The following is a 15,359-nucleotide window of genomic DNA, read 5'->3' on the forward strand; positions in this document are numbered from 1 at the left end:
GTTTGACATGTGTGGGACATTTGGGGCTTGACTCTATTTATTTAAATATTAATGTAATGAAAATCAATTACGAAGGATCACCCGCTTTTATAGTAAAGAGGGAAACTAAGAAAATATGACCATTAGAGAATTCCTAGATGAACCAGTAACTATGGATAAAATACTAGAGAATATGATCACTTATATAATTAATGGGCTGTATAATTTAACTGAATCAAAGCCTCAAACACCTACATTGGGGGGTTATTACTGGAACTTCATATATGCCCAGGAACTAGTGTGGTTCGTACACCAGTTCATTATGCAATAATCTAATCCTATGACCAATTATAGAATCATTGTATTTGTCACCAATAAGAACATAGATTATGAACATGCTAAATTAATAATTATAATAAACACATGTTAATCCAGAAAACAGTGTTCCGCATGAATTATACTACAGATAATGTAATTTAAGGAATACGGAAAGGGTCTTAGCTTGAAGACATTTTCCAAGACATCAGTTATGACTCATCCTCGGAATCTCCTGAACTCATCATGGAACACTGGGAGATGATTAACACGAGAAATGACAGCTCGGGGAATTCTTCACACACGCTGTTTGAAGCAAATATGAAGGCTCCATGTCCTTGTTCTCTCTTGCTCCGCGTTCCGCATTTGCTACACAAATTATTAACTACGAATAATATCATCTCTCGCAGTTGTGATTGAAATGCTCGGATAAGGACGGGTTAATTATTCAGAGGAGTTAAATAATATTATTCGCCCATTTTACGATGGTAAACAAGCAATGGAGATGAATTAAAGTCTCTCCAGGGCATTCCCGCGTGACGTTAAATTTATTACCAGATAACAGTTATAACTATAAAAGCTCTATTTGGCATTAGTTGGGGATCAGTTTATCTGTAAATAATTATCACACAGAACACCGTTGTTTTATAGAGAATCAAACTCAATTCTCAGACACACTGGATAGAGTTGTGTTTATTATAATGGAATCTGACACAATACTGGCGTCTGGTGACGTAAGAATTCTAGCTTTATTGTACAGATGTAATTATTAGTACATGTGAACTCTACGTTTGGTTAATTTTAATTACTACAATGATTAGTAGATTTAGTAATAATTAATAATAATACAACAGTGTTGTATTAGTGTTGGAAATTTCCAACATAACTCCGGGGGGAGAATTTTAGGGTCGCAGTGTGATGTGGAGTACTGACACACCCATCCCGAAGTTGGTATTATTATTAGTATGTTAGTATGTTAGTACACACATAACGAATGTCCCGTATTTGTCAAGGACATACAAGAAACTTAAGTCTTGCTGATTTCATGTTAAATGGAACATGTTATTAAGAATTACCTAAAGTTGATAATTAAGAAAGCTTACAATAGACTCTGGGACTGGTGTCGCTATGATATGTAATGTGTATGTTACAAAATCTCAAAGTCTGCAAACTCTCAGGTACTCTAGATAAATAATGTTATTTATAGCCTATACAACAATTAAAGATTTAAATCCACAATTCAAACAACAGAGAATCTACTGCAATGAGAATATCCTGGGTCACAGTGACTTGTAATGGTTTGTTACTTGATATCACACCACAGTATCATCTTGGTTGCTTAAACTGGATGTAACGGGATTTACTCTTGGTCAGAGCTGTAATAGGCTTGCAGTTTCCGCTTACATTGTTGAGCAGCAGCTCTAGTGGGGCGGTTGCTCGGAGGATCAGAATTACTGTCCTCGGAAACTACTGGGGATGCTAGTTCTGGTTGATACTCTCGTTCAGCCAATTCGAGAGGAACCAGCTTCTCTAAAGTTTTTAGAATAGTGTTGCCTCGGCATAAAACTTTCACTACTCTCAGGACACCTTGATGATCTGGATGAATGGCAACAATTTTGCCTATGGGCCACTCTGACCTTGGTCCATCACTGTCGACTAGTACTAGGTCCCCTGGTTTAAGCTGTACTTTATTGTAAGGACTCGAAGCTCCGTAGTGGTACTCTCGTAGAGCAGTGAGGTACTCTAGAGTCCACACCTCATTCCACCTGTTAATAACCCTTGAGAGATGCTGGTAGCTTTCCACCAAGTCACCTCTGGTCACATGTGACGGGTCTACGGGGTCCTCTTCGGCTAAAGGGATGAGAGGGCTCAGTAGACCTCCATGGATCAAGTGTGAGGGACTCAGAGGCTCTCTCTGGGTGAAATCATCAGACAGGTAGGTTAATGGGCGGTTATTGACTCGCGCCTCGATTTCCACAACAATGGTTTGGAGTTGGGAGTAACTGACCTTTTGTCTGTGTAAGGTTTTTCGTAAACACTTCTTGACTGTGCCTATCATTCGCTCATAGAACCCACCTTGCCAAGGGGCTCTTGGTGCTATAAATTTCCAGTGACATTGTCGTCTCTGTAAGACTGACTGTACTTCTGGGTGATTCCAGACTTCTCGCAGACAGGCTTCTCCTGCCACAAAATTGGAACCATTGTCCGATATCATTAGTTTGGGACAAGATCTGCGAGCAGCAAATCTGCGGAAGGCTTCAGCACTCATATCTGAAGTCACTTCTAAATGTACGCCTCTGGTTGTAGCACACGTAAAGAGACAAATGTATGCTTTCACTGGTATCTTGTCTGGGTTGCCAGTGAGAAGTAAGGCTCCTGTGTAATCAACACCAGTGGTTTCAAAAGGACGAAGATGAACCACTCTCTCTTCAGGGAGTGGTGGAGGTCCTGGGTAAGGACATACTCTAGCATCGTATCTTTTACAGATTACACAGAATTTAATTATTGACTTGACTGTCTGACGACCTTGAGGAAGCCAGTACTTTTGTCTAAGGTCGGTGAGAGTATCTAACACTCCACCATGTAAAGTACCATATTGATGGTGATGTAAAACAAGAAGTTTAGTGATGATGTGGTGACGAGGTAGAAGAATTGGATTCTTGGTGTCCAAATCAATTTTTGCATGAAGCAAACGTCCTCCACATCTTAGTATATTATGAGTGTTGGCATCATACCAGATACCTAGAGACTGAGTTAATTTATCTGGAAGATTTTCATATTCGCTTCCTTATGTCTATTGTTGTGCACGTTTGATCCAGTAGAGGATAGGATTGGGAAACTTATGTCGAATTCCTATCTTAGCAAGAAAGTCAAACACATGTGCTGTCACTCTTAATAACTTACTTAAGTTAGAATAATTGTGAGGATCAATGGCTAAGATTCGTTGAGGTTCTGGTTCTTTCATGGGAGTGGTGATATTGGTCACTATGACTTGTGGCTTTTGTTTCGGCCACTGACCACCAACAAGCCATGAAGGTCCATTGAACCACAGCGAAGACTTGATAAGTTGTTTTATCGTTAACCCTCGAGATAAATAATCTGCAGGATTGTCCTTAGTAGGAACATGTCTGAATTTATATCCAGCAGATAACTCATGAATTTCCCTAACACGATTACTGACGTAGGGAGTCTTGTTGTTGTTTCTTACCCATTGTAAGACAATCTCACCAAAGTGGATATTATTGAGTGTCTTTGTCAGGCAATGAGCCAATCTTACTCCCACCAGCAATGCAGTCAACTCCATTTGAGGTAAAGATCTCTTCTTAATGGGAGCAACTCTTGCTTTAGATGTGAGCAAAATTGATTGTGCACTATTAACCAAGTAGGCTACAGCGCCATATGCTTTGCCAGAGGCATCGAAGAAAACGTGCAAATTGGTGGGTAAGTTTGGTCCTGAAGCATTACGAGGAAATTTCAAAACACCTAACTGATTAAAATCCGTTGAGAGTATCTGCCATTTAGCTTGTAACTCACTTGGTAACGGATCATCCCATCCCATATGTTTCTGCCAGCACTCCTGCATTAGGAGTTTGCCCCTTATTAATATAGGACTAAGTAAGCCTAAAGGGTCAAATGGTTGACTGACAAACGAGAGCAATGTTCTCATGGTAAGGGTTGAGTTATCGGTTTGTACTGGCTTGACATTCATCTCGTCAGTACTGGTGTTCCATTCCACGCCTAGAACCTTTAATTGATTGGGTACCTGATAACCTGGAAATTCTTTCTCGATTACCTGGTTGAGTAATCCATTATTTGAGGCCCATGACTGTAGTGGCATATTGGCTCCTAATAGCTCACGGTTAGCCTCATGGTAGATTTCTACCAAACTAGTTTGATCATCAGTTGTTCCCTGGAAATTGTCAACATATAAGTTGTCGCTAATGTCTGCCTTATAAGGGCTATTTGATTTCCTCAAATGTGTGTCTAATGTTGCTTGCAAAAGAAACGGTGAGGACGTAGCTCCGAATAATACTGAGGCAAAACGATATGTGATGATATCACTGTTAGGATCCAGTGGGTCCTTAATCCAGAGAAACTTTGTGTAGTTACAATCTTCCTCCTGCAAACCTACTCGGAGGAAAGCTTTGCTGATATCAGCAGTATAGGCGAAAATACCCGTGCGAAATCGTAACAGCACATCATGTAGCCTTTGTGTTAGGCTAGGTCCGTTTGGAGACATTCATTTAAAGACACACTGCTTGGCTTTACTTTAGCACTACAGTTAAAGACAATACGAATAGGTGTTGTCAATGAGTCTTGCACCACAGCGTGATGAGGTAAATAATGACCTATTTTTCGGTCATCGTTATCAACAACTTCAATAAATCTACTGTTAAGTTGTTGTTGGATGAGTTGATGATACATGTTCAGTTTGTCTGGCTGCTTCTGTAGTCGTGCTAATTGAGACTGCAATTGTGAGGCTGCCATAAAATAATTAACTGGAAGTTGTGGATGGTTCAACTTCCATGGGAGTCTTACCCAGTATTGTTTATTTTCATAGACAACTGTATCCAGATATTGCTGGTAAGTCCACATATCATCAGGGCTTGGTTGTTCAGGGATAATACCTAAAGTGTGTAAATCCCACAAACGATGTACAGGTGGATCAGACTCAATATCTTCAGATATTTCTCTGAAACGTAGGGGTGACTGTTCTAAGCCTAGTCACGCCACTATTATGTTATTAGCCTGTTGGTTTGTTGGCGCTGGATTTTGTCGGAAAAGCACCGGTCCAGTAAGCAATTTGCCTCCAGCAGATGACAACAAATTCATTCCGTGTTGTCTGGTGCATCCAGTTATAAATTTGTAATAATGATCCGCGCCTATAAGTATTCCAACATCAGTGAGGCAGTCAGAATTTATTTTATAATCTGCTAGCCTCATGCGGTTTCGTTTAAGATGTCTCGCAGTGCGAGCTAACCCTGTGACCTGCAGGAAGTTTATCTACTACTACCACTTGTATTGGACTAGTGGAAGATCCAAGTCTCACTAATACCTTAACTACTTGGTATTCACGAGGTCCACTATTGGTCAAGAAACCAGAAATATTTAACCTCACACTTTTGGCAGGTTTTAAATTTAACTGCTCTACTAACTGTTGTGTAATGAAGGTTTTCTGTGATCCTTAACCAAAAAGACCTCTAGTGTTAACTCTAGATCTTCGGTTTATTAGTCTAAGTTGAGCTGTAGGCAGAGTGGTATTATTGCCTGACTCAGTAGCAAGTACATTTATTTCTTGATGCACTTTGCAATAATGCACTGTGGTAGAATTCGTGGAATTCTCCCCAGTGGTCATGGTTGGTGTAGAAGATTTTCTACATAAGGCGTAGTGATGTACACCTTGGTTGCATCTATTGCAGGAACCTAGCTGCACTACACATTTTTGGGGATCATGAGAGCCCATGCACTTGGTGCACTTGTGTATTTCTTGCAACCTGTTAATCCTAGTATTATAAGTAGGATAAACAGAGAATTGGTAAGTGGCATGTCCTTGATTACAGAACAGACACCTTCTCTGGTTAGTTGGCTTGGTCTCTTTAGTAGACAAGTCATTGGTTATCTCAGAAGGAGACACCGAATAAGTACCTACATTTCCACTTCTTTTCCCAGTGGATGGAGTAGTCTTGGATTTATATTTACTAGACTTATTCAAAGTCGGTTTGGGTTTAACTGAAGTGTCAGTATTAATTGGTTTAGACTCAGGTTTAATTTTATCACGAGTCTTCAACCTGTTAATCGTTATTCTCAGTCCCTCGAATATTTGGTCAAGAGTGAGAAACTCGGTATTATAGTGTGAGCAGAGCTCTGTTAAGACATTTCGAGGTAATTTCCTCTGCAAAAGTAACTTGATTGACCATTCTGAAGCTGGTATATCAACTTTAGTACCTAAGGCCTTTACTAGAGACTCTACTTCTAGTCTGAAGCTTTGAAGTGACTCTGGTCCACTATTTGGTGCATTCAGATCTAGCAATTGGTAATAGAGGGTAGCTATACTTAACTCTTTGTTGCAATAGTTCAACTTCAAAAGTTTTATAGCTTCCTCATAATTACTCTCATCGAGAGTTAGGTTATGTATGACCTTTTTAGCCTCTCCTTTGAGCAGACTAAGTAGGTACGAAAATTTAGAAACCTTGTCAAGAGACTGTTTCTTGTGTATATGAACTTCAAATGAAGTCCAAAAATTGTCCCAATTTTCTGTATCTAATCCTGAAAATGTAGGTAAATCTAAAGTAGGTAAACGAACCTCTGGTAGTTGGTTACTGAATTGAGACCCTGTGTTACTGGTATTGGATTTAGATTGTTTTGCTAGTTTAGATAGCATGTTAAGTTTATCTTGAGTCTCATCTTCATACTGGGAGATATCGTCTACAATTTGACTTACTTCATCAGGATCAGTTTGTGGTATTCAGTAGAGTAAGATAAGACTGACTTGTAGACTTAACTAGATCAAATTTCACATCAGCTACTCTTACTGATGTCTCTAAGTGATAAGAGTCAATGGGAGTATCTTTAGATAAGCCCTCAGCCTTGTTAATTAATCTGGTCAAATGACCTTTAAGGCCAATATAGGTTCTCCTTAATTGCTCAGGAGTAGCCATGTTGGGCTTGGGTCCAAACTTCATGGGATTAGTATACGTATTACTAATGAAGCTTGGGTACTTGTTCATTAGTAGACAAGTAACATTAAATGTAGCCTAATTTAATGTGGCTAATTTATATTCTACCTCACTTGTGGTTAAATGTACCTACCTACCTAACAAGTAGCTAGATATTTTGTGCATTGTTTGAACTTCACCATTAGTTCTCGTCCGGTTAGCTCTTCTATATCACCATCAGAGGTAATGGGGATCATCCAGCAATACATAAAATAGATACATACAAATAATGAGTACAAGAGAAATATTATGGAGACACTCCAATCAGAGTTATCTGAAAGTTTAATCCCACCCTGGATAGGGTCAGCACAAATAGTATAATACATACACTACTGACTAGCTTAAGTCTAGTCGTGATAATTCCTACCTAAGAACTATAAATTTATTTAATCTGGGCTTTTACCAAATTCAGCACAATCTCAGCCTAAATTCTACCTAATAAGATTGGTAAAGATTATTGTGGTGCAGTAAGGTGAATATAATTGTGCTGTATTTTTGGGTTTTTTGTTTTTATAAGGGTGCACTTGCACACACAAGTGAAAACAATTATGTACAGTTAAGTTTGACTTGCCAGCCACAGCCGTTTGTGATAGTTGATGGTGTTGATCAACATGCCAACCACATGCAACCTAGACTCACCTGACAAGTGTACACCATCTCTGGTCAGGTTTTGTCTATAAGGTCTGGCTGTAAATTGGATATAAGTGGCATCCAATCTCACTCGTTTTTTCAGCCTGAAATTTATGTACTTAGCAGCTCTCTGGTAGTATTCTGGTGTTACTCCCAAACGATTATCTTGACTTGGTTGGCGAGGTTCCACTAACGTGAATACTACCGAATTACTGATGAGCTTGAAAGAAGAAATTATGTCTTTAAGGTGCTTGATCACCTCAGCTGGATGCCGAGTAGGATGGATGTCATTACCACCTAAGTATATAATGGTTAGATGGTGAGGCCACTCTAACGCAGGTGTTAGTGTGGAATTGTTATAAAAGTTATGAGCTGTTGCTCCTGGTGACCTAAAGATTCTTACTTCTGTATGAGGTATAGGTCTAAGTGTTGTGGGTAATTGACTGTGTCCCACTAGTGCTACCTTATACATGAGGTGAAAGTAGCAATGAATTGGTGTGACTTAGACTAACTTATGTGTTACGCTGTTGGCAGACACAATTAATTAAATAGTTAGTCTAGATTACATCACACAAGGATTAGTTATTAATAATTAGTATTTATAATTATAGTTTATGTTTATCCGGTTCGAAGGACCATAATGTGGGACATTTGGGGCTTGACTCTATTTATTTAAATATTAATGTAATGAAAATCAATTACGAAGGACCACCCGCTTTGATAGTAAAGAGGGGAAACTAAGAAAATATGACCATTAGAGAATTCCTAGATGAACCAGTAACTATGGATAAAATACTAGAGAATATGATCACTTATATAATTAATGGGCTGTATAATTTAACTGAATCAAAGCCTCAAACACCTACATTGGGGGGTTATTACTGGAACTTCATATATGCCCAGGAACTAGTGTGGTTCGTGCACCAGTTCATTATGCAATAATCTAATCCTATGACCTATTATAGAATCATTGTATTTGTCACCAATAAGAACATAGATTATGAACATGATAAATTAATAATTATAATAAATGCATGTTAATCCAGAAAACAGTGTTCCGCATGAATAATACTACAGATAATGTAATTTAAGGAATACGGAAAGGGTCTTAGCTTGAAGACGTTTTCCAAGACATCAGTTATGACTCATCCTCGGAATCTCCTGAACTCATTATGGAACACTGGGAGATGATTAACACGAGAAATGACAGCTCGGGGAATTCTTCACACACGCTGTTTGAAGCAAATATGAAGGCTCCATGTCCTTGTTCTCTCTTGCTCCGCGTCCCGCATTTGCTACACAAATTATTAACTACGAATAATATCATCTCTCGCAGTTGTGATTGAAATGCTTGGATAAGGACGGGTTTATTATTCAGAGGAGTTAAATAATATTATTCGCCCGTTTTACGATGGTAAACAAGCAATGGAGATGAATTAAAGTCTCTCCAGGGCATTCACGCGTGACGTTAAATTTATTACCAGATAACAGTTATAACTATAAACGCTCTATTTGGCATTAGTTGGGGATCAGTTTATCTGTAAATAATTATCACACAGAACACCGTTGTTTTATAGAGAATCAAACTCAATTCTCAGACACACTGGATATAGTTGTGTTTATTATAATGGAATCTGACGCAATACTGGCGTCTGGTGACGTAAGAATTCTAGCCTTATTGTACAGATGTAATTATTAGTACATGTGAACTCTTCGTTTGGTTAATTTTAATTACTACAATGATTAATAGATTTAGTAATAATTAATAATAATACAACAGTGTTGTATTAGTGTTGGAAATTTCCAACAACATGCGCACAAGGCCGGCTCATCAGAAAACATGGGGGTTTATAGTCAGGTCTGGTATAGACTCATCCTTTGATTATTGTTGTTGTTCTCGGTCAGGAGTAGTGTTTAAATCTGCATTGGGGCTACATGCTCCCGCAGCCAATGGCAAAGTCAGGTTTAAGGTGGAATAAGATGTTGTCTCGAACAGTAGAGACTCAGTGTGTGTGTTTGGGGATTTGAGTCCATTTGCGTGGATTTTGTAGCGTAGCTAGGGTGAGAGGCAGCCTCCTTCGTAGCAGCAGTAGCTGCAGCAGCATCAGCAGATGGTGAGTTGGGAGTCTCAGGCGAGCTTAAAGTTCTGAGCAGCAGCTGGAGTAGCAGCAGAAAGAGGGATTCTAGAAGACCCCGAAAGGAAAGTAGTTATAGTTTCCGGGGTCAGGTTTGTTGAGGATATGATGACAGGTCCCATGATGACACACAAATTCCCAGCAGATGTGGACTGGGCACCTCCCTTGATAATTTCTGAAAATATAAGAAGAAAAGGAGAAAAGTTTCTATAAAAATAACCACATACGCAAAATATATAATATGTAATATATATATAATATATATATATATATATATATATATATATATATATATATATATATATATATATATATAAATATATATATATATAATATATATATATATATATATATATATATATATATATATATATATATATATATATATATATATATATATATATATATATATATATATATATTTAATATAAATATTTTGGTAGCAGTCTTTCTTGTAAACACACATTATTAAATATGACCGAAAAAGTAAGATTAATAATTCTAACACGAATTTTCTCAATATTTCTTATGTTTCTTTTAACTGTCGATGGTAATTGAAAAATCAATTCTCTAAAATTCATTTTTAATTCTAATCTGATGCGACACTTGAACGCGTTTCGTAATAACTTATTACATTTTCAAAGACTTTAGTTTACACACACAACTATAACCTGCAAACACTAAACAGAGTTCTACTATGCTATAATTTAAATGGCTTTCATTTTATATACCTGCATTTGGGTGAGGTGATATGTTACAACAGTTTTGGATGAGGTGAAAACAAACTTTCAACACAAGACAGAACACGAAACAATGGGTATAATATTGATTAAGTTAAAGGGAAGAATGGGAGTAATTGCAAAGGGCCTATTGGCCCATATTTCCTGATGCTCCTATATTGGTGTGGAGTCATGAAGTGGGTAGAATATAGTTGTGCATTAATTGGCTGTTGATTGCTGGTGTTGGCTTCTTGATGTGTAGTGCCTCGCAGATATCAAGTCACCTGCTATTGCTGTATCTATCAATGATTTCTGTGTTTTTTGTTAAGATTTCTTTGGTGATGGTCTGGTTGTGGGAAAAGATTATATGTTCCTTAATGGAGCCCTGTTGCTTATGCATCGTTAATCGCCTGGAAAGAGATGTTGTTGTCTTGCCTATATACTGAGTTCTTTGAGGCTTACAGTCCTCAAGTGGGCATTTGAAGGCATAGACGACGTTGGTCTCTCTTAAAGCGTTCTGCTTTATGTCTGGAGAGTTTCTCATGAGTAGGTTGGCCGTTTTTTTGGTTTTATAGTAAATCGTCAGTTGTATCTTCTGATTTTTGTCTGTAGGGATAACGTTTCTATTAACAATATCTTTCAGGACCCTTTCCTCCGTTTTATGAGCTGTGGAAAAGAAGTTCCTGTAAAATAGTCTAATAGGGGGTACAGGTGTAGTTGTCTCTTCAGAGGTTGCATGGCGTTTCACCTTCCTTCTTATGTCTTCAACGAAACCATTGGAGAAGCCGTTGTTGACTAGGACCTGTCTTACCCAACAGAGTTCTTCGTCGACTTGCTTCCATTTTGAGCTGTGGCTGAGAGCACGGTCGACATAAGCGTTAACAACACTCTTCTTGTACCTGTCTGGGCAGTCACTGTTGGCTTTGAGGCACATTCCTATGTTTGTTTCCTTAGTGTAGCCTGCAGTGTGGAAACCTCCGCTCCTTTCCATGACTGTTACATCTAGAAAGGGCAGCTTCCCATCCTTCTCCATCTCGTAAGTGAAACGCAACACAAAATTCCTCTCAAATGCCTCCTTCAGCTCCTGCAGATGTCTAACATTAGGTACTTGTGTAAAAATGTCGTCAACATATCTGCAGTATATGGCCGGTTTCAAGTTCATGTCAACTAAGACCGTCTGTTCGATGGTACCCATGTAGAAGTTCGCAAACAGGATACCTATGGGACAACCCATGGCGACCCCATCTACTTGCTTATACATGTGCCCATCCGGGCTCAAGAAGGGTGCCTCTTTAGTACAAGCTTCGAGTAGTTTCCTTAGAATGTTTTCTGGTATGTCAAGAGGAGTACAGGCCGGATCACGATACACTGTCCGCTATCATCCCGATTGTTTCATCCACAGGTACGTTGGTAAACAGTGATTCTACGTCCAATGAGGCTCTTATCCCTGTGGCCCGTGTTCCCCGCAGTAAATCAACAAATTCCTTTGGAGACTTCAGGCTGAAGGCGCAAGGGACATAAGGAGTCAGCAAGCTGTTGAGTCGCTTCGCCAGTCTGTACGTGGGTGTGGGTATCTGGCTGATGATTGGCCGAACTGGGTTTCCAGGCTTATGTGTCTTGACATTTCCATATGCGTATCCAGGTTTATATTCCCCAATAATCTTTGGCAGGTGGAGTACAGATTTTTTGGTGTTCAGAGTTTCGATCAATTTGTTGACCTTTGCTTTCAATTCGGTTGTAGTGTCCTTCGTTATCCTTTGGAATTTAGTTTGGTCAGAGTATGAGATTTATTTTCATCAGATATTCGTTTTTTTTAAGAATGACATATATTGGCGACTTGTCACCTCTCCTGACGACTATCTCCTTGTTCTCACGAAGCTTAGCTGCCGCTTTGAGCTCAGGGAACAGTATGGTGCTCCTGTAGTTGCCTCGATTCTTTCCTCCTTCTGCAATAAATTCTGCTTGTAAGGTGTCTTTGGTAGTGTCTTATTCTTATACGCCAGATATTCGTCTTAAAAAAGACGAATATCTGGCGAAAATGAACCTCATACTCTCTGACCAAGCTAAATTCCAAAGGATAACAAAGGACACTACAACCGAATTGATCGAAACTGTGAACGCCAAGAAATCCGGACTCCACCTGCCAAAGATTATTGGAGAATATAAACCTGGATACGCATATGGAAATGTCAAGACACATAAGCCTGGAAACCCACTTCGGCCACTCATCAGCCAGATACTCACACCCACGTACAGACTGGCAAAGCGACTCAACGGCTTGCTGACTCCTTATGTCCCTTGCGCCTTCAGCCTGAAGTCTCCAAAGGAATTTGTTGATTTACTGCGGGTAACACGGGCCACAGGGATAAGTGCCTCGTTGGACGTAGAATCGCTGTTTACCAAAGTACCTGTGGATGAAACAATCGGGATGATAGCGGACAGAGTGTATCGTGATCCGGCCTGTACTCCTCTTGACATACCAGAAAACATTCTAAGGAAACTACTCCAAGCTTGTACTAAAGAGGCACCCTTCTTGAGCCCGGATGGGCACATGTATAAGCAAGTAGATGGGGTCGCCATGGGTTCTCCTCTAGGTGTCCTGGGGGACACCTAGGGGAGAACCTAGAATGAATTAAGGGAGATGCGTCGTAGTGGGGTTAGGCTGGAGGGTTGATATTGGGGTGCTACATCGTGAGACACCTGAGCAGAGTTGCCAGTAATGTGAAATGTTTTTTTTTTATATTTTACTATAGGTTCTCTTCTGAAATAAGTAGCAGATTTGCAAAGGTAAAACCCCTAAGCACTACAGGGCATCAATTTTAAAGTAATATTACTGGTTGGTTTTGACAAAAAAATTGGATATACTTTCTTTGAGATCACTGCATTTGCAATTAGGGATAGATATAGGTTCATACAACGCTGCATTTGGGGATTATTAGCTAGCTCGTGTTAATTGTCCATACATTCACCGCTGCTGCTGCTGCAGCTGCTGAAAACATTAATTCGCAAGGTGTAACTCGTGAGGGATATTTGACCGACGATGTGTATTGCAATAAGGAATCCTGTCTTGTGTATGGGATGAACTGCATATCCTGCGACTCCTACGGTATATCTAAGGACTTAGCAGAAAAATATACATACGCCAGTGTGTATGAATCTCGCGAACGTTTATATGATCTTAAGAGATGCGTTCCTAAAGATAGACCTAAACCAGGAACAATTAACATCTCTAATTCTCGCGGACAAAATCTACCTTATTATAGCTGCCGCCACCCAATATGAAATAGGAGAACATTTAGAGAAGAATGAAATTGCTCAGGATATTTGCAAAAAATCTAAAGATGGAGCAATGGTAGCCGGTTTAAGAAAAGATACTTCCGATAATCGTTTATCACCTTTAAAGAGGTGATGAGTGATGTGGTAGATTTTATGTAGAAAAACCCTGAAATTTCACGAGTAGTACTGTCCTGAGGTATTGGACGTACATGTGCTCGAAGAGATGAAGTATGGGAAATATCCTATCTTCCAGTTATTGAAGAAATGCATAGGAAATTAAAACCCTTAAGTATCGATGTTATATTATTGTGTAATGAAGACAACAAGAAAAAAAAATACCACTCGGTAACCAACCTGATGCGCAGTAAGACTGGGGCGCACACGCCTCTAGCGGTATAATTGGATGGAGTTTTACCGATGTGTGGACATTGCCCCCGTTTGCAGCTATGGATATTCCTACCCGCATTGGTGACTTTGCTTCTCTAGCTATTTATAATAACGGGGACTGTTTGCTGTACGATTTAGATGCCACGAGTGTGCAGATGAACCCCCAGGTACAAACATTATGGGAACGATTCCCGTATGGCAGATTACATAGACAAAATATGCCGTACAAAAATTGTGCTGTGGTGGAAGATCGCGGTGTACCTGGATGTATACACATTGGATGGGCTCCTGAATTCAACAACAGGATGGGTGATGAGCCGTATGAGAGTTAAACGGTTCCTCCTCACCTTATTGGATTAATAATCCAATTTGCTGGTGCACCATCGACTTCCGCATTTTATGAGAAGCCCCCACATGATGTTCGAAGATTGGATGAGCATTTTTATCCTGGAGTGGAAAACGATACAGAATATCAGAGATGGCGCTGGTTCAAGAAAGCCCTGAAGACAACACTCGGTCATATTTATGAAAAGAATACACCAACAGCCTGTATTATTATACCATATGGGTTTGGGTTATCGAATTATATATCACATTATGAACGTGGCTTATGGAACTCGAAATATTTACCCGTGTTACGCAATATGGCAAAAACTCTACATAAACGCGGAATTGCCTTCTTGATGATAAAGCCATACACGTGGGAAGAAGATGCAGCTCCTCCCCCTACCCACGATATCTTTGGGAATCAGTTTAAACATGCCAGAATGCCGTTATCCACGAAGATTCTACAGACAATGCTGTTATGCACGAAGATCCCACCATCGATGGCGATAGAGTTAATGACGATGATGGATTTGCTGCAGATGATACTTACGTTGACGAAGATGTTTGAATAGAATGTCTGTATATATGCATATTTTTTCATGTGTTTTAATAAAAACTAAAAAACGCATAACCGCATTTATCTAAACCTATTGCATTTGTATTGCCTGTCGAATGTGGGAGGGGCTTAAAAGAGTACAATAGTTGGGAGCGTAAATTATTTAAGGTAGTCGGATCAAGATGCTGTCCGGGTACACTATTGCTAAATATCGCCAGCTCAAGGCCTCCCTAATAGAAGCTGACTTTATTAATGATTATAATTTCAAGCCGGGAGACTGTCTTATCTACGACTTGACAGCAACACACCATTTTTCTGG

This window comes from Procambarus clarkii, chromosome 12 (assembly GCF_040958095.1).
Source record: "Procambarus clarkii isolate CNS0578487 chromosome 12, FALCON_Pclarkii_2.0, whole genome shotgun sequence".
Taxonomy (NCBI): domain Eukaryota; kingdom Metazoa; phylum Arthropoda; class Malacostraca; order Decapoda; family Cambaridae; genus Procambarus; species Procambarus clarkii.